The sequence below is a fragment of the Chlorocebus sabaeus genome, chromosome 2 (assembly GCF_047675955.1).
Source record: "Chlorocebus sabaeus isolate Y175 chromosome 2, mChlSab1.0.hap1, whole genome shotgun sequence".
NCBI lineage: Eukaryota > Metazoa > Chordata > Mammalia > Primates > Cercopithecidae > Chlorocebus > Chlorocebus sabaeus.
This window is the reverse complement of record NC_132905.1, coordinates 84,719,064-84,739,582: the sequence shown is the minus strand read 5'-3', so window position 1 is coordinate 84,739,582 and position 20,519 is coordinate 84,719,064. Positions and strand designations below refer to the sequence as shown.

Here is a 20,519-nt window from a genome sequence, read left to right as displayed (position 1 = left end):
AGAACAACCCCCTTTGACTGTAATTTTCCTTTACCTACCCAAATCCTATAAAATGGCCCCACCCCTATCTCCCTTCGCTGACTCTCTTTTCGGACTCAGCCCGCCTGCACCCAAGTGATTAAAAAGGTTTATTGCTCACACAAAGCCTGTTTGGTGGTCTCTTCACACGGACGTGCATGACAGGTTTGAATATGAGAAGTGTTTAAATAATATATGTTAAATGGATCAATGAGTCACCAACTGGAGATTAACCTAATATAAAAGTTAGTATTGAGGCTTTAAAATAAAAAAAAAAATTAGCCTTGTGATTATATTTCTCCATAATATTAAAATCCTTTAAAAATAAATAGAACAGTCATCGTTTTTTAATCTTAAGAAATACATTCTGCAGTTTTTTGTTTTTTGTTTTTTTTTAAATTCTCCACATAAACTTGAAGTAATGTTGCTATCTGGGACTCGAATGGTTTCTGTTTATCATTAATGACAGAGGTTTGCTCTTAATTCTGTATTGAGTAAATATATGTCCCATATAAAATTTTTTGCTGCCCTCTGGTGGATATAGTTCAATATTATACAATTATATATCAAATTCCATATATTAAGCAGTTTCTCATTTGTGTATGTTCCCAAAGTTCCTTTCTAAGTTTGGAAACTGGAATGCATTTTTCACATAAGAGAGGTTAGTATCTCAGATTTGCTTATAAATCCCTATTATAATAAACGGTACTTAAAATATGGCACAAAAAATAGGGTAGATCCTAACAAGTAGTTGCAATGATTTCATGAGGAAATGCATTGAAAGTGATCACTTGGGAACCCAGTAGCCATCTTCCCTGCTGTGGCCTTGATTACTGAGGAAGGCGAGGTGGAATCTCCTGGATCCCATCCCTGGGGGTGCTTCTGTGGCCTGCCATGGTGTGTGTGTATTGGGCAATGGGGGTGGGAGGATAGTGAAAGACAGAATCCAAAGCTTTCAGGAATGGGGTGAGGCTTGGGGGTGTAGTGAAAGGGACTCAGGCAGAGCATAGCCAGGAGGAACAGAAGTAGCTGAGTTTGAAAGAAATGAAAGATCTGGAAATAAAATACATATAGGACTGAAGGGACAAGAGTGACACCAAAAGCAGGCAGAGAGGAGTGAAGAACAGTGGTAAAGAGTGTCCTGCACCCGCTCACAAGAGCCAATTGTTAAGTTGTCAAGAATTTTGTGAGCCAGTTGTTAAACATAGACATTATTAAAAACCAAGTCAAGGCCAGGCAAAGTGGCTCATACCTATAATCCCAGAGCTTTGGAAGGCCAGAGTGGGATGATTGCCTGAGGTCAGGAGTTTGAGACCAGCCTGGACAACATAGTGAGGCCCCTGTCTCTACAAAAAATAAAAATAAAAATAAATTAGCTGGACGCGATAGTGCATGCCTGCAGTCTTAGTTGCTTGGGAAGCTGAGGTGGGAGGATCACATGAGCCCAGGAGTTCAGGCTGCAGTGAGCTATGATTGCACCACTGCACTCCAGCCTGGGCAAAAGAGCAAGGCGCTGTCTCAAAAAAATAAGTCATATACACTTACAATGAAATAAATTGTCTTTAAAACTAAAGTAATATATACTCAAGACTCACCACTTCCTAAGTATTTTACTATTATCGTAAAATCACCTATTGAGATGATTTCCATATTTTGCATTCATATGGTGGGAATATTCCACAATGATGTGCTGCCCAGCATCTCCCTCCAGCTCTGCATTCTGAGATCTCAGTAACTTGTTGCTTACAGTGTGAATACTTTTGCCAAGAAAACTGAGAAATGCTACAAATCAAATGAGCTCTCCTGTATCCCCAAGAGCTGATTGTTAAACAGTTGCCAGCATTCCACTGGGTAAGGACATCTCTTCAGTAACAAAAGAAGGTTTTCTTTCTCTTCTTAAAAATGGTTTCACTACCTGTGCTAGATTGGTGTTCTAGTTCATTTATTCATTAAATCAAAATTTTATTTTTTGATTCTCTACTTGTTAGGGATAATTTTCCACGGATTTCTTATGTGTCTGCGTACCTTATAAGAAAGGCACAGATTGCCCTTTGTCCCAGAAAATCTTTTCAGTGACGTTCATACAGTGAATGGCCTTGGAAGCTAGGGATTGGGTCTCCCTTTGGAGCAAAGGGCAGACATACTTGCTGCCCATTATAAAATTTTTGCATCCCCTAAACTCAGCATTCCTCTCCTGTATCACAACCCACTATGTATCCGGGTATCTTTTGGTCCTTTTGTGTCACCCCGTGGACTTGGGGCTCGAGAAACTGTCCCCGAAATGCCAAAATCCTGGCTATTGCTATTGTTGTAATTAATAAGCTGTTCTTCTCTGACCCTGAATCTCTTGTCTTCTACTGGCGTCAATAAAGCTGTAGCAGGCAAACTTACTGGCTTGTGAGTAGGGCAAAATTCAGTCCCTTCCCAGTTCTTCACATTATTTTATGTCAGGCAGTGCGCGAGGCACTGAAATGCAGAGGTGAGTATGGCAAAAAGATCCTCCTGGAGCTCGGTCTGTCTTGTAGGATTATAAACAAAAAGCATTAAAAATAAATGATGGCCGGGCGCGGTGGCGGCGCCTGTAGTCCCAGCTACTCGGGAGGCTGAGGCAGGAGAATGGCGGGAACCCGGGAGGCGGAGCTTGCAGTGAGCCGAGATGGCGCCACTCACTCCAGCCTGGGCGACAGAGCGAGACTCCGTCTCAAAAAATAAATAAATAAATAATGAATATTTAAAATTTATATTGGGATAAGAATTAAGAAAGAGTTAAATAGTGGTGCGATAGAGTAATGGAGCCGTCTAGAGGGAAATCTGCAGGAGTTGTGGGGGAGGGTCTCTCTGGTGGGTAGTTAAGCCAGGAGAAAGAAGTTTGGGCTGAAGAGTGAGGAGAGGGAGTATGTAAAATAGTCAAGGAGGCCAGCCAGGTGCGAAGGCTCACTCCTGTAATCCCAGCACTTTGGGAGGCCAAAGACAGGAGGCTGGCTTGAGCCCAGCTGTTACAGACCAGCCTGGGTAACATAGTGAGACCTAGTGAGACACTGTCTCTACCAAAAAAAAAAAGAAAAGAAAAGAAAAAAAAGGAAAGGAACACAGTGGAGTCATGAAGTAGCATTTTTTTGGTTGATTAATAAAGGGGATTTTTTTGTTTTTTATGGGAAAAGATATGTTTTCTTCCATTTTCCTCTTTTCGTTAAGGTAAATAAGTGGGAGGGGAGGTTTCCAGACAGTGTGATAGAAATGGCAGGAGATTGCACTTTTCCTGCGTTGGAATCACATGAAATTCCAAATATTATATAAAGACTTGTGATTTGAGGAAATCCCTGGAAATAATCCTTGGGGGCTGAATAAGAGTAGTATTAGTACAGACAGCAGAAGGCAGTGAGGAGGACAGAAAACGTGGCTGTAGTGAGAGGAATGAAATGACTGTTTTTGTACCTGCCCTGAGCAGTGCTCCTAAGGTGAGAGCTGATGAACTGGGGATGGATTGCCTGGAGTTTTAAGGTTTTCTCTCAACATTAGGTAGCAAAATCCACGGAGTATGATTCCACTAACAATTGAGAGTTAGAGTGGAGTGAAGCTACCTAAAGGACAGAGAAAAAGCGTTTTGAGACTCAGTTCCTGCCTCTTGATTGCTCTGTGACCTCTCTGCTGTCTTTATTAGATACAACACTTTCTTATGAGAGGTTGCTTTAACTACCTCCCTGAGGATCTGAGACAGGAAAGCAAAGGCAGAACAACAGACTATAAGGTCCCCTTCTTACATCTTCCACCAATGTGGCGTTTGAGTACTTCTGTGGGTTTTCAGAAATATGGGTTAGAAATTATGCTCAAGGCAATATAAAGTAATATTTTTATACTTGCTAGAAGTTACACTCAAGCCAATTTGAAAATAATATTTTTAGGTCGGGTATAGTGGCTCATGCCCATAATCCCAGCACTCTGGGAGGCCGAGGTGGGCAGATCACTTGAGTCAGGAGTTCGAGACCAGCCTGACAAATATGGTGAAACCCTGTCTCTAGTAAAAATGCAAAAAAAAAAAAAAAAAAAAAAATATATATATATATATACACACACACACACATATATATATAACTTGGGCATGGTGGTGGGCCCCTGTAATCCCAGCTACTCCGGACAGCTACTCCGGAGGCTGAGGCAGGAGAATCACTTGAACTTGGGAGGTGGAGGTTGCAGTGAGCCGAGATGGTGCCACTGCACTCCAGCCTGGGTGACAGGGCAAGACTCTGTCTGGAAAAAAAAAAAAAAAATTGTACTTCAGTATTTTTATTGACACAAATGGATATTGTATAATGTCTGTTCTAGATGCAATCTGTAAGTTAGTTTTATTGCTTTTTTCTTTTAGTGCCAGGTATTAGATAACCTAAAGGTATGCACAAAGGTTTTGTCCTTGGATAATAAACATAGTGCCGGCCACTGGGTTTATTGGTTTTCACAGTAAAATGCCAACCAAAAACAATGTAGAAAATGCCCACATTATTTTACTGTGAAATTCTGTTAAAATGAATATATTGCTGTAATGGCATACCCTTACATTTTACCAAGCACTTAACATAGTCCTATAAGAATGCCCAAAAGTAGTTGTTGATATATATATATATATTTTTTCAGATGAAAAAGCAGTCTCAGAATGGTGGCATGAGCTGCTTCAGGTCACATAGTAACTAGCCAATGTCTTAAATGAGCCCCTGGAACATCTACACGGTGTTCTGTGATCAAAGGCCTGAGGGAGTTCTTACAGATTTCCTTTCTGTTGCTTCTCTTCTTGTTTATGAGACTGTCCTTGCTATGTGCCTCCATTCTCAGTGTCAGTTTTCTTGCTGGGCCAGGCTTCTTCTATTCATAGCCTGAATGAAGTCCCAGCACCAGTTCCTGCCCTGTGTAAACCAGAGTCGTTTCTTGTCTGAGTAAAATGCTGATGGTTTTGCATATCTTAAAGTTTTGGAAAATGTATCCAAAGAGAATAGTCTTTTGAGATTGGGCCATCAGAAACACTGATCCCAGCATCATTTAATTTAACATTCTATTGGAGAGAAGGACAAAAGACATCCATTCATATTTACAAAAGGAAATCAGAGCTAAATGTATATACTTCTTAAAAAAAATTCGAAGATATTCTCTTTAAAACAATAACTCAGCTGAGCGCGGTGTCTTATGCCTGTAATCCCAGAACTTTGGGAGGCTGAGGTGGGTGGATTACGAGGTCAGGAGATCGAGACCATCCTGGCTAACACGGTGAAACCCCGTCTCTACTAAAAAATACAAAAAATTAGCTGGGCGTGGTGGTGGCGCCTGTAGTCCCAGCTACTCGGGAGGCTGAGACAGGAGAATGGCAGGAACCCGGGAGGTCGAGCTTGCAGTGAGCTGAGATCATGCCACTGCACTCCATCCGGGGCAACAGAACAAGACTGTGTCTCAAAACAAACAAACAAACAAGAAACCAGTCACCCTCAGAAATATTAAAAACCATCTCAACAGGCTGAGGAACCTAGAATAAGATATGCGTAGGGCTGAGAATATGAGCGATGAAAAAAAATTTCTTGATATTGTCAAATGGTGAAACCACTTATTTTAAAATAAGAAAACAATATGCTAAAAAGCATTATAGTAAATCAATAATTAAAATAATATACTAAATAATTAAAGGCATTATTTAAAATAGAATAATAAACTATTTCCCCCATAAGGACAGGTAGGTGTTCTGCCTTCATTGCCTTAAGGAAGGGACAGTACAGACAGATCTGATCACAAAAGTTAAATTCTTGGCTACTCTATTTCCACTTCTAGAATTTAGAATAATAGATTTTGCAGATGAGATAAAGAGTTGTTTTTCCTGCTCCTGATTTACTGAACATAGGAAGGAAGAAAGTGAGAAGGTGAACAAGAGGCTAGATATGGTGTCGCTAACAATTGGAGGCTGACACTTGATTTCTCCCCTTTGTTGACTGCCACTGCCACCTTAAAGGAAGATAGCAACCTCAGATAAGTTGGAGTCTCAGATGATTAATTGAAGGGAACTGTGCTGCTGTTTGCTGAACCTGATTTGTTCCATTGCTAGAGCCAATTGTTGAATTTTTAGGAGTTTTGCGAACTTGCTAGTATCACATTGGTAACTTGAAATCAGCCATGGTGAGAGTTTTAATCTACAGAAATAGGCAGATGCTACAAGCCAGTCCCCCCACCACATCCTGGAGAGCTGTTGTTAAACACTTACCAGCACCCCACTGATCTGTGCCTCTCTTCCCAGGTGAAGCCTGGGGAAATAGACGGACTGCTGAGGACCCAGTGACTTCTTATATTCCATATCAAGTGTAAAATTTGCAGTGTGATGCATCCAGGAAGATAGGGTTCTGTTATCCTTTCAGGGTTCCTGCCTGTCTCTTTGTACTCTGAGGAGGAGTAGAACAATTTCTCACGTATCTAAGAGCAGCACAGAGTGGGAAAGTATCTCAGACAATACTGATAATTGACCTGAAGCCTCAGAGTGGTATGGGAGAGCAGATCAGTTTTTCTGAGCTCCTTGAAATGGGCATAGCAGTGATTCAATATGACCAAGTTTGAAGATTCCTGAGGTTGAGGCCAAATGATGTGTCAGCAACCTGTGTGGTTTAGGGTTAGGATTTGGATAAAGCAAGTGAGTCACCATCCCTGGGTGCAACATTTAATGGTGTGCCAAAAAACTCAGTATTTTATTTTATTTATTTAGTTAGGTTTTTAAAATTTTATTTTATTTCAGTAGTTTTTGGAATACAGGTGGTTTTGGTTATGTGGATAAGTTCTTTAGTGGTTATTTCTGAGATTTTAGTGCACCTGTCACCCGAGCAGCCTATACTGTACCTGATTTGTAGTGCTTTATCCCTTATCCCCATCCCAACCATCCCCCACCCCAGTCTCCAGGGTCTGTTATATCATTCTTATGCCTTTGTGTTATCATATCTTAGCTTCCACTTACAACTGAGAATATACCGTATTTGGTTCTCCAGTCCTGAAAACTCAATATTTTAATGCCATATTTGAAATATCAAAATTAAGCAAAAGTACATTATGAATAAAATATTAATATATTAAGCAAAGACAGTATCGGTATCAATGAGTTTTTCTTCTGTCTCAGGCTGTGATTGACTACAAGGGGTACTGGTACTGATCCTTCTTCACTTGTTTTTGATCCTGCTTCACTCCTCTCATCGTGGTCTAGGGGAGGAAGTGGGCTGGATCAGGGGTGGGAGACAGGGTGCCTTGAATAGCTTGCAATTTAGTTCCTGAATGGGAGTTTGAAATGGACAGACAATGTGTTGGATTTCAGAAAAGTAAAGCTCTAATTCTTGCACATGTAACTTGTGGGCTCAGATTTGAACTTCCTGCACATGAGTTGGCTGCAAGTTGTTATTGCATCTATAATGAAATAATTTATAAATTTGTTTTATATCTCTATGTGGGATTAAATATTTGGTGACTTGTTGGTAACAGCTGAAGTTAGGGGTGACTTATAGAAATCATGTTGCCATTTTCTTAGATGGTTTCAAATCTGTAGGGATATCTGTATGTATGTATATATCTCTGTCTATATATATTCTGAACTTCATTACAGTGTGCCATCTTTTCTAGTGCTAATATTAGAGTCATTGGTATATATAGTTCTCAAGATCCTTCCAGTGATTTATCAAAAATGACAGAAAAATATTTTGACCAACAATTTCATAAATTCACCCTTGACATATTTTCTAATGTCCTGGGTAATGTCAGCTTTCATCTCATCTAGCCTCTGCCATTTCCAATAAAAATGAAACAAAAATGGGTAACATTTTATCAGTCTGACTATGCACCAGAAACTTTGGAAATTGCATTACATGCATTATCTTATTTTCTAGGACAGCTCTATAAGAGATGCACAATTAAAGTGTCTATTTACAGGTGAAGAAACTGTACCCTAAGATAGTCACAGGACTGGCAAATGGTAAACTCAAACCCCTGTCTGCCTGGTTCCAAAGCTTGTTCATATCCTCACTGTGCCAAACCACCAAATACAGTGTTCTTATACCTCAAGATGAGGTCCACTGATCCCCTTACCCCAGGTGGCAACAGTGTTTTCCTTTTTCTTAGGGTTAGAATATTGTGTAGCATCTCCAGTTTACAGGGGCTGTATTATCTCTGTTTATTCCTAGGAACTTATTATAATGATTGATGAAGTATTAAGACTAAGTTTCCTTATGAAAAATAACTATGAAAATAATGTCAACAGATAGTGCTGGTGATGGAATTGAGTAGAAAATCTAGCACAAAATGGAAAATTTATAAAACAAATGACAGACCATGTTGATATTTGTGAATTGGATCAGTATTCTTTTATTTGCAAATGACAGAAAACCTTCTCAAACAAGATCTTGGGAGCTGGGCTGGTGTCTTTGCGAGGGTGGACTGGGATCTGGATTTGGAGTGGAAGGAAGCACTAATGACGTGGGGATGTGAAGGCCACCCGAGCTAAGACCAGAACAGGGAGTAGTCTAAAGGTTAGGGTTTCAGGGCAAGAGTGAGACTGCAGAAAGAAAACAAGACAACTGTGCAATAATGGAGGTCAGTCCATTCAGGCTGCCATAACAAAATACCATAAACCAGGGGGTTTACAGAAGCACATATTTATTTCTCATGGTTCTGGACACTGGAAAGTTCAAGATTAAGGTGCCAGCTGTGTTTGGTGAGGGCCCGCTTCTTTATTGATGGTATCTCCTCACCCTCGTCTCACATGGCAGAAGAGTAATGGGTCTCTCTAGGGCCTCTTTTATAAGGGCACTAATCCCAAAGATGGGGGCTTCACTTCCATGATCTAATCATTTCTCAAATGCTTGAGTCACCCGAAACGCCAAGGCATGATTAGGGTGCTGGAACTTTCACCCCAACACTCAACCAATAGGAAGGGAAGAGGAGTTGAACTTGAGTTCAGTCACCAATGGTCAGTGATTTAATCAATCATGCTTACATAGTGAAACCTTCATAACAGACCCTAATCAATGGTATTAGAAGAACTTTCTGGCTGGTGTACACATTGAGGTGCTGGGACAGTGGTCGGCCTGGAGAAAGCAGGTAAACTCTGTACCCCTCAGCCCTCTATACCTCGCCCCATGGATAGGGCAAATAGACATGTCAAAGGATTACAGATGTACAGAGTGGTTTCTGATTCCAGGTTGGAACCTGACTTACACACTGTGCTGCTCATCTTTGATCTTCATAGGCCTATACTCTAATACTACTTTAGTAATACGTATATAGGACCAGTAAGAACACTTAGCACAACCATTCTCTTCAAGTGCCATATTCTGGAGAGCTTCAATTCCAAAGCAAAAGATGTGTATCAGATTTTATAGCAAAAAAAAAAAAAAAAAAAAAAAAAGAATGAAGTTTTGGTAAAGGCAGGAAGATAAATCAAGAATACACATATGGGAGGGGTTGAAAGTAGGTGTAAGACAAGAAGCCTGCGCATTTTGGCGTGAGGAGGGGAAGGAACTGGTAGAGATGGTGGGTGGGTCACTGACTGAATGGCCCAGTGGTGGCATCTTCAGGTGAGGCGCGTATATGAGGAGGAGAGGAGAGTTCTTCCCAAGGGGCAAGTAAGAGAAGGTGAATAAAAGGAAGGATACTATTCGAGAATGATGCAGTGGAGAGGAAACAGGAAAAAAAATTGAGGAAGATTTCTCCCATTTAATGAAGTACTTCAGTGTGTCTAATTGGAAATATACATTATTAGTGGAAGTCTTTCAAATGAGTTCCTCAGCAAAGCCCAAGGTGGTTTAAGAATTTAATCTCTGTTTTCCCTCTTTCACTCATGGATATGCTTATGTATTATTATCATCAAGTGGACCAGTTGATTCTCTAGTTGGTTTTGTTGTGACATAAAATACCTGTTTAAGTGATCTTTTTACATGATAAATATGGTACCTTATAGATTTTTGAACTCTCAGTGTTTTCTCTCATGATTATTTGCCTTCATCCTTTTTCCTTTTCCTCTCTTCAAGAAGCTGTGCTCTTCTGTGCTCATTTCCTATAGAGGAATGTGGATCTTGAAGGTTTGGTGAAATCATATTTGTTTCCATTCTTTCCCAGGCTTTCCTTTTCTAGAATGCTAAGCCTCAAAGAGAATAAAAAGCCAGAGCTGAGGATTGGAGGAGGTTAGAGCTTTTCCAGGCAGATAGAAAAATTCGGATGAATTTGTGAAATTTGTGAATAAAGGGATCTATGCCTTGCTCCCTAGGAGTAACACTGGAGAGATGAGACGATCCCATCTGCCTTTGTCGCCTGGATGAATCCTGACTTAGCTGCTGTGCTGCCTGTCTTTGAGCTTATAAGCCTATAAACTAACAATGCTTTAGTCATTAGAGATATACATTCCAGTATATAGAACTATTAAGAACACTTAACACAACCATTCTCCTTAAGTGTCATATTTGGGAAGAAATGATTGCATGACATGTCTAGGTACCTGGTACCTTAGACAATCATACAGATGTTCTGTACCCCAGCATGGTATGAACGTAGAATGAGTCTTAATCTCCAGTAGTCTCCTAGAAGCAGCAGAGATTGTGTTGGACCTGAAGGAGCCCTGCAGACAGGGATGAGGCATGTCTCCTTCAGAGGAGGCAATGGCTATACCAGTGTGTGTCCCCAGGCTCGGATTACACACAGAGCCAGATGGTCTCCTTCTGATGCTTGGATACTGCAAATAGCCCCAGAACTTAAACACAACCTCACAGGAAAGTGGCAAGGGAGCCCAAATTAACTGAGATTAAGAAAAAGAACCTCATTTTTTCCCAGTTTATATCTAGGTTGTCTCCAAGTCATTTATTGCAAATTCATTTTTTTTCAACTGATTTAAAACAACATCACATGACATACTAAAAATTATTATTTAGGTCTATATTTGGACTTTCTTTTCTATCCCAGTGAATTATTTATCTATTTTTGAACAGGCACTGTATATTCTTAATATTGTAGCTTTATAATATATATTATGACTTGTAGGGCTACTTCCTCCTTGTTACTCTTCTTTTTTAGATTTTTAAAAATTATTTTTGCTTATATTTTTATAGAAACTTTAAGATTAGCTTCAGTAGTTCAAATTATTGCCAGTATTTTTACTAGAATCAATTTAAAATTATGAATTAATTAATGGAGGTTTACACTTTTATCATGTTGATTTTTCCTATTCAGAAATATGGTATGCTTTTATTATTTGTTCATACCTATTTTTATTGTTTTCCATTACTAGTGTTATATAGTTTCTTCACATAAATTTTGCACATTTCTCATTAGGTTTCCTGTGTATAAGTCAGAGTCCCAGCAAGAAAGATATAGCAGGTATTCAAATGGGCTAATGGAGGGGAGTTTGATGAAAGGATTATTTTCAAAGGTGAGGAAAGGGTTAAGGAGACTCAACAAGGGACAGTGTAAAAGCTAATTTTAGGTGTATACTTGACTGGATTAAGTAATACCTAGAGAGCTGGTAAAGGATTATTTCTGGGTCTATAAGGGTGATTTTGGAAAAGATTGACATTTAAGCCAGCAGACTGTGTAAGGAAGATCCACTCTCACTCAATGTGAGCGAAGACCATCCAGTCAGCTCAGGGCCCAGATAGAACAAAAAGGCAGAAGAAAATCAGATTCACTCTCTGTCCTCTGGAACTGAAACACTTTCTTTTCCTGCCATAGGACATCAGAACCCTAGGTTCTCTGGTCCTGGGACTCTGAGACTTCCACAGCAATCCTGCCCAGGCTCTCAGGCCTTTGGACTCAGACTGAGCTACTTCGCTGGCTTTCCTGGTTCTCCAGCTTGAAGATGACAGATCGTAGGACTTCTCAGCCTCCATAAACGTGCGAGCCAATTCCCATAGTAAGTCCCCTCTCATGTATTTATATCTATATCCATGTACTATTGATTCTGTTTCTCTGAAGAACCCTGGAGAACACAGGCAGTAAAATATCCTGGGGCTAGCAATTGCAGAGAGTAACTAGAAGGTGGAAGGAGTGTACCAGACTCAGGAGGGGGTACTTAGAAGACATTCATGCCCTACACAGTGGGTGGCCATCTGTAGAGGGATGCGGTCAACCCAGGGAAGGACACACCCTGACCTCGCTCTTCTCTTGCCATCTGATTACCTGGCAGTGCCTTCTACTGGCCAAATCCAACAGAAGCCAGAGAAGATAGGTAATCATTGATGTGGTTCACAAATGTCAATCTCCTGGAACACAGAGAAGAGAAGAGTAAAGAGTAGATCTACAGGGGGTAAATGAGTGATACTTAGCACACTGCCTATTTTATTTTTTTGTTAACATTGTAAAAATGAAGTCTTCTGTTGTCTCTCTCTGATATGCGTGTGTGTGTGTGTGTGTGTGTGTGTGTGTGTGTGTGTGTGTAGTTCTGCCATACTTGAAGCTAAACGCTAAAGGAGATGATGAACAATTAGACAAGTAGTTATAATAAATGTGCTATGATATGAGAAGTGAAAGATCCCATGAAAGCTTTAGTAGATAAACCTTGTGAAGTCTATGGAGTCATAAATTGCTCCTGAAACAAGAGAGGTTTAAATAGATATCCTGAGGATAAGGAAGGTGTTAGGCAGATGAAGAGGCTGATGCTGGTGGGGTATGGCAAAGAGAAACTGGGGGTGAGGGGGGTTTTCAAGTTTGATGAGGGGTTTAAATATTTTATTTTTTACTGTTTACTTGCTATCTGACTTTGGGTGAATTACTTAACTTTTCTGTGCCACAATTTTTCCATCTGTAAAGTAGTTGTTATACTGTATTAGTCCGTTTTCACACTGCTGATAAAGACATACCCGAGACCGGGCAATTTACAAAAGAAAGAAGTTTAATGGACTTACAGTTCACATGGCGGGAGGTTGGGGTCTCACAATCATGGCAGAAGGCAAGGAGGAGCAAATCACGCCTTGCATGGATGGCAGCAGGCAAAGAGAGAGCTAGTGTAGGGAGACTCCCATTTTTAAAACCATCAAATCTCTTGAGATTCAGATCTGCCCCCATAATTTAATCACCTCCCCCTGGGTTCCTCCCATGACCCATGGGAATTGTGGGAGTTACAATTTAAGATGAGATATGGGTGGGGACACTGACAAACCATATCATTCCACCCCAGCCCCTCCCAAATCTCATGTCCTCACATTTTAAAACCAATCATGCCTTCCCAGCAGTCCCCCAAAGGCTTAACTCATTTCAGCATTAACTTGGAAGTTTACAGTCCAAAGTCTTATCTGAGATAAGGCAAGTCATTTCTGCCTATGAGCCTGTAAAATCAAAAGCAAGTTAGTTACTTCATAGATACAATGTGGGTACAGGAATTGGGTAAATGCAGCCATTCCAAATGGGAGAAATTGACCAAAACACAGGGCTACAGGCCTCGTGCAAGTCAGAAATCCAGCAGGGCAGTCAAATCTTAAAGCTCCAAAATGATCTCCTTTGACTCCATGCCTCACACCTAGTCATGCTAATACAAGAGTTGGGCTCCCCTCTCCTTGGGCAGCTGTGCCCTTGTGGCTTTGCAGGGTAAATACAGGTGCGCAGTGCAAGCTGTGGTGGATCTATCATGCTGGGGTCTGGAGGATGGTGGCCCTCTTCTCACAGCTGCACTAAGTGGTGCCCCCAGAGGGACTCTGTGTGGGAGCTTTGACCCCACATTTCCCTTCTGCACTGCTCTAGCAGAGGTTCTCCATGAGCACTCTGCCCCTGCAGCAAACTTCTGCCCAGCATCCAGGCATTTCCATACATCCTCTGAAATCTAGGCAGAGGTTCTCAAACCTCAATTCTTGACTTCTGTGCACCTGCAGACTCAACACCATGTGGAAGTTGCCAAGGTTTGGGATTCTACCCTCTGAAGCAACATCCCAAGCTGTTACTTTTAGTCATGGCTGGAGCAGCTGAGATGCAGGGCACCAAGTCCCTAAACTACATACAGCAGAGGGACCCTGGTCCTGGCCCATGAAACCATTTTTTCCTCCTAAACCTCCAAGCCTGTGATAAGAGGGGCTGCCGCAAACCACAAAGGTCTCTGACATGCCCTGGGGACATCTTCCCCATTGTCTTGGGGATTAACGTTTGGTTTCTTGTTACTTATGCAAATTTCTGCAGCCAGCTTGAATTTCTCCTCAGAAAATGGGATTTTCTTTTCTATCTCATTGTCAGGCTGTACATTTTTCAAACTTTTATACTCTGTTTCCCTTTTAAAATGGAATTATTTTAACAGCACCCAAGTCACCTCTTGAATGCTTTGCTGCTTATACATTTCTTTTGCCAGATACCCTAAATCATCTTTCTCAAGTTCAGAGTCCCACAAATCTCTAGGGCAGGGACAAATTGCTGCCAGTCTCTTTTCTATAACAAGAGTCAGCTTTGCTCCAGTTTCCAACAAGTTCTTCATCTCCATCTGAGATCACCTTAGCCTGGATTTCATTGTCCATATCATTATCAGGATTTTGTTCAAAGCCATTCAACAAGTCTCTAGGGAGTTCCAAACTTTCCACATTTTCCTATTTTCTTCCAAGCCCTCCAGACTGTTCTAACCTCTGTCTGTTACCCAGCTCCAAAGTTGCCTCCACATTTTCAGGTATCTTTTCAGCAGCACCCCACTTTACTGGTACCAATTTACTGTATTAGTCAGTTTTCATGCTGCTGATAAAGATATACGCAAGACTGGGCAATTTACGAAAGAAAGAAGTTTAATGGACTTACAGTTTCACATGGCTGGGGAGGCCTCACAATCATGGTGGAAGGCAAGGAGGAGCAAGTCACGTCTTACATGGATGGCAGCAGGCAAAGAGAGAGCTTGTGCAGGGAAACTCTCATTTTTAAAACCATCAAATCTTGTGAGACTAATTCACTATCACAAGAACAGCACAGAAAAGATCCACCCCCATAATTTAATCATCTCCCACTGGGTTCCTCCCATGACATATGAGAATTGTGGGAGTTATAATTGAAGATGAGATTTGGGTGGGGACACAGAAAAACCATATCATATACTAAACTCACAAGTTGTTGTAAGGATTAAACAAGAAAATGCATTTACATTTTTGAGACAGTGCTTGGCAGATAGCACATGCTCAATAAATGGTAGCTATTATTATTAACAGTGTATGAGGAAGAGTTGGAGTCAGTAGAGAGTGAGATCTATTGGAGTAAATACATCTGACTGTATACTGCTAGTGAGAGAGTCAGAGGCCCCACTGAAGACAAAGATAAGGATCTGAAGAACTGACAGCTTCATAGTAAGTTTTCATATTGTTCCAAGAGCAGTAAAAAGATAGATTTAATACAGGGAAGTTATATGTTCATATGTCTATTTTTGAAAGTTTTGCTGCCACTGTTCATGTCTTGCCTCTTTTCTACAAGCCACATTTCCAAGCTCCCTTGCAGTTAGGGTCCATATACCTAACTTTTGGCCAAGGGTATGTATTAGTCAGGACTCACAAGATAAATAGGACCAATAGGATGGATGGATAGATAGATAGACAGAAACAGATTTATTATAAAAAATTGTTTTATGTGATTATAGAGACTGGGAAGTCCAAAATCTGCAGTGTGAAATGGCAGGCAGAGGCTGAGGAGAGCCTATGATGCCAATGAAATGTGAACATAGTTTGCTGAAGAATTCCCTCTTGCTTGAGGAGGCTGGTCTTTTTGTTCTATTCAGGGCTTCAACTGATTGCATGAGCCTCATTTATATTATAGGAGGGCAATCTTCTTTACGCAAAGTTCACTGTTTAAAATGTTAATACCATTCAAAAACATCATCTAAGTTAACACATAAAATTAACCATCACAGGATGTATTGGGTAGAAGTGATGTGTGCCCCTTGTAGGCTGGGGGTCTTACCCTCTTGTGCACAATCTTCCATGCTTTCTTTCTTTGCTACTTGGCAGGTGGGAGGTACAGTATCTAGAATAGGATGTAAACTCTAGGGGGATGAAGGAGCTGCTAGGAGAAGGAAGCAAGTCCTTAAAAGATTAGGTGGAATAGACATTTGTCCATCTTTGTCTCTCATTGAATTGAGACATGTGAGAAACAGGCAGATGTTGTATTAAGCTTTGGGACTTAGGGTGTTGTAGGATTGTTTATTACAGCAGTTAGCATATTCTGACTGATGAATCATTCTGGCAGCAGGGAGGACAATGTGTTGAAACAGGTTAAGGCTAGCATCAGGAAGGCCAGCTAGGAATTTTTGGTACAAGTCCAGGCAAGAGATAATGCTGAGCTGGACTAGGTTGATGCAGCATGTGGACAGCAGATGTTTAAATTAATCATACTGTGAGTAGTAATAAACATTTAGTGTTTTACCAAATTATCTCAGTGAACACTCCAAATTTCTATTTTTTTCCAAGAAGAATAAATTGATTGTCCAGATTTATTCCACAATAAAGGAAAAGTTATGAAATATGATGCTATTTCTGGTTTCTTGTTAACAGTTCATGTTCAACTTAACCAAAAGAATCTTAGGCAAACCTGAAGTGATAATTCTTAATTAGGAGGTACATGGCAGTGCAGTTAGAGGGAAGAAAAGAGGAAGTGAGACAGAGAAGGATAAGAAGCAAATTCAAGTTGATATATACCAAGTGGGCCACTGCTACATGGCTCTAAAAAAAAAATGTACCTTAGAACAGCCCATCAGATGGAAAATTGTGGGGGAAATTTATCTGTGAGCTGTCTCATGTCTCCTGTCTCCTGCTGGCTAAAGGTCATTCTAGGGAAAATTTATAACATTGCTCCACTGCTTTAGAGGTGGAGTGAGGACCCAGAGATTCTGGATGGCTGGACAGCCTAGCATGACTTGCTGTGGCTGCAGTTACTACAGAGCAAGCAGCCAATGGCCCACAAAATAGGTGAGGCTTAAGAATCAGAGGAGACGCTCAAGATGGGTTGATAAATCTGGTTTGGAACTCATCAGTGGTAGCTCTGATAAGGTTGTTAGCACACTTATCTATGAAGTACTTTAATTAAATAAAGGGATATTCTAAACCTCATATTGCCAATGTAGTGTGATAGTATTACTGCTATGTATGTGGAAATTAAACACAAAAACAACAGCACCATTTTACATAGATATCAGGAATGTGGGGTGACATTCCTTATGAGGTCTTAGCTTTAAGTTTATTCTTTTACTGAATGCACTGAGATGTAGCTCCTAAAGGTTGTGAACTCCAAATATCTGAGACAGGTCTCGGTTAATATAGAAAGTTTATTTTGCCAAGGTGGAGGACATGTACCCGTGACACAGCCTCAGGAGGTCCTGACAACATGTGCCCAAGGTGGTCAGAGCACAGCTTGCTTTTATACATTTTAGGGAGAAGGGAGACATCAGTCAACATACAAAAGAGGAACATTGGTTCCTTCTGGCAAAGAGGGACAACTGGAAGCAAAGGTGGGACAACTTGAAGCAGGCGGGGGGGGGGGGGGTTCCAGCTCATAGGTAGATAAGAAACAAATGGTTGCGTTCTTTTGAGTTTCTGATTAGCCCCTCCAAAGGAGGCAATAAGATTTGCATTTATCTCAGTGAGCAGGGGTAGGCGTGGGATGGAAGGTGGCTTTGAGTAGAATGGGAGGCAGGTTTGCCCTAAGTAGTTCCCAGCTTGACTTTTCCATTTAGCTTAGTGATTTGGGGGCCTCAAGATTTATTTTCCTTTCACAAGCTTTTCCATTATTTAAAGCAGACTTTGTCTTATTCTACCTCCTTTTTTTTTTTCCCTGCCAAAATCTGCGTTATCACACTAAATTCTGACAACTGCCCTATGAGGTAGATGTAAGCATGGGCTCAGTGTTACAGATTTGTAAAATAAAATAAGTAAAAAGATGTAACAACTTTCCCACAAGGTCACAGAGGACATTTTATATAACATTTTCCCTAATTCTTCATTTTGTTGTTGTTGTTGTTGTTGTTGTTTTTTGAGACGAAGTCTCACCCTGTCACCCAGGCTGGAGTGCGGGGTCACGATCTTGGCTCACTGCAACCTCCACCTCCCAGGTTCAAGCAATTCTGCCTCAGCCTTCTGAGTAGCTGGGATTACAGGCACCCACCACCACACCCAGCTAATTTTTTGTATTTTTAGTAGAGAAGGGGTTTCACCATGTTGGCCAGGCTGGTCTCAAACTCCTGACCTCGTGATCCGCCCGCATCAGCCTCCCAAAGTGCTGGGATTACAGGTGTGAGCCACTGTGCCTGGCCAATTCTTCAGTTTTATACAAGTCCCAAAGGCCAGGAACAAAATACTGGTTCTTAAGTAGCCCGGTATTTTAGAAAAGGTGCCAGACTATTGTGGAACTAGACAGATGGTGACACAAAGTCAGGTTCAAACAATCACTTACTTGAGTTTCAAAACACGGTGAAGTCAAAGAAGCCGAGAGTCAGGAATTCTTTGGAGAGTGTTGTTGACAGGCTGCTCTTCTCCTCTCCCTTTCTTTGGAAGAGAAGAAGGATGTTGAGGAACGCGAGGGTCTCTTGGAGTTGGAGGGATAAAGGGTCTGATATTTGGCTCATGCCTGAGGAAGCTAAAGATGAGAGGCTGTGACTGGAGGTGCCTCTGCCCAGTAGCACCGTACAAAGTGCTAAACAGGGAGCAAAGGCATATACACAAGGGGGAGAATAAAAGTAGCATATCCTGTGAAAGCTGTGTGAATGCAGAAAAGAGAGCTAGTCTGCATCCTCCACTGGCATATAGCTGATGGTGAAGGTACTTGAGGAGAGAAATGGGCAGCCAGAAGCCCAGGGGCCAGCAGGGAGGAGCAGTAAGTGGCCTGCGGGAGAAGAGGCAGTTGGTGCACTCTAGTGTGAAGGTGACCGAGGGCTGTCTCCAAAGACCCTTTAGAGGAGAATCAGCTTTGGAGACCGGAGAGAAATGATATGAGATCACGACTGTGTCACCATGGAGCAGCTGCGCACTTTCCTGCCAACTCCTCTTCCCTGGGCCTGACCTAGCAGGAGAGGGGGGTGAACAAGGAAGAGAAAGGAAGCCAGCTTCATCCTATTTGCCCACTGCGGGCTTCCAAGCCTGAAGCTGGGAGAGAGGAGAAGTTTTAACTTGAAATGAAGATTGTCATTATACCATTAGTCTGTACTGTTCTGACCTGGACTTTTTATTATCTGAAATCTCTAGATTGAAGGACTTTTTAGCTGAACATAACAGAAAAATCAATAATACATGCTTGATATTTCATTCAGGGTAAAAATTAATAAGTCTACAGAAATAAGTTTTTCTTTTTTGTACATTATCATCATATCCACCTTGTAAAACTAATCATTCTGTTACCACAAAGCTTGTCCTTATCTGGCTCTATTAAAAAAAATGCTACGTGAGAAGACAAAGACATCAATCAATGATCACTCATTAAGCCTATGGTCTGAATTAGTTAATACAGTTGGGAATCAGGATCAAGACATTCTAAAGGCAAATATTATAAAAAGAATAGTCTGGAACATAAGTCACTGGAAGGTTAGGATACAGAGTGCATTAGTGAGCAATCTGGGCAACGAAGCTCAAGGGAGGGGGCACTACTGGCGATGTGGGGTGGAAGAAAGGAAAGGACACGCCCCTGAGGACAATCCATTCTGCATATGAGCAGCCTCCGTAAATTCCACCTGATGCGACCTCTAGTGGTCACTCTAGTACCATAATACAGTGCACATATCCAAAGCTGTGACTGGTCCGTAACATGAAAGTTGACTCTCAGTTTTCGCCAGTTTAAAATTTTAGAACTGTGCAGGCAGAGAGCTCTTAATACATATTAATTGTTTGATTGCTTAGGTGGAGAATGGGTGAAGATGTATGCACCCGGGCCAGTTTCCTGATAGCTGACTTTCATGCTGAGTGTAAATTTGGTCACACATTTGAAGTGTCAGAGGGCAAATAGGAAAGAATTAAATAACTCATTGATTTCTCAACTGACCTTTGGCATTATTCATAAAAAGTACATAGAAAGCTTTGAATAAATTGCTTGTTGAATAAATGAACAAGGAGTTACTCCTTATGGAGTTTGCTTTTTTATTGTCATGAATTGGGAGAAAGATTTAAATTATAGGAACTTAGTATGTTAGCATCCACAAATTTTAAATTCATCTGCAAGTAAAAGAATAAATTTATTTATAATAGATTTGGATGATTCCTATTTTTGTTATTTTGTTCATAACATTCTATACAGGCAATCCAAGACTCTAAGTGAACCACACACTTTCTGAGTTCCTTTGAGTAAATGATTATTCCATGTTGATTGTCCAGAAAGGGCAAATAGTGGACCCAATACCTTTTATTGGTTATTTTCAAAGTTTAATAATGTAGTGATTGTAAGTTTCTTTGAGATGTTTATTCTTTTTCTTTGTTTACTCATGAGGATATAATTTGAGATGTTTTAATAGACAATTATTATTGCAAAACTTATTTTAATTTGTGGCTTAATTAATAGTAATTTAATCAGTTCCAATAAGCATAATGAGAACA

The 20,519-nt window shown here is 40.8% G+C and overlaps 1 protein-coding gene across 1 annotated transcript in view; it reads left to right on the top strand.

Moving 5' to 3' along the window:
- CHODL (chondrolectin) overlaps positions 1 to 20,519 on the top strand; it is a 457,020-nt gene that overhangs the window by 95,782 nt on the left and 340,719 nt on the right. The window contains exon 3 of the mRNA XM_073010287.1: positions 11,734 to 11,914. The gene's annotated coding sequence lies outside the window, so the exon portion shown is untranslated. The remainder of the gene's footprint in view (positions 1 to 11,733; positions 11,915 to 20,519) is intronic.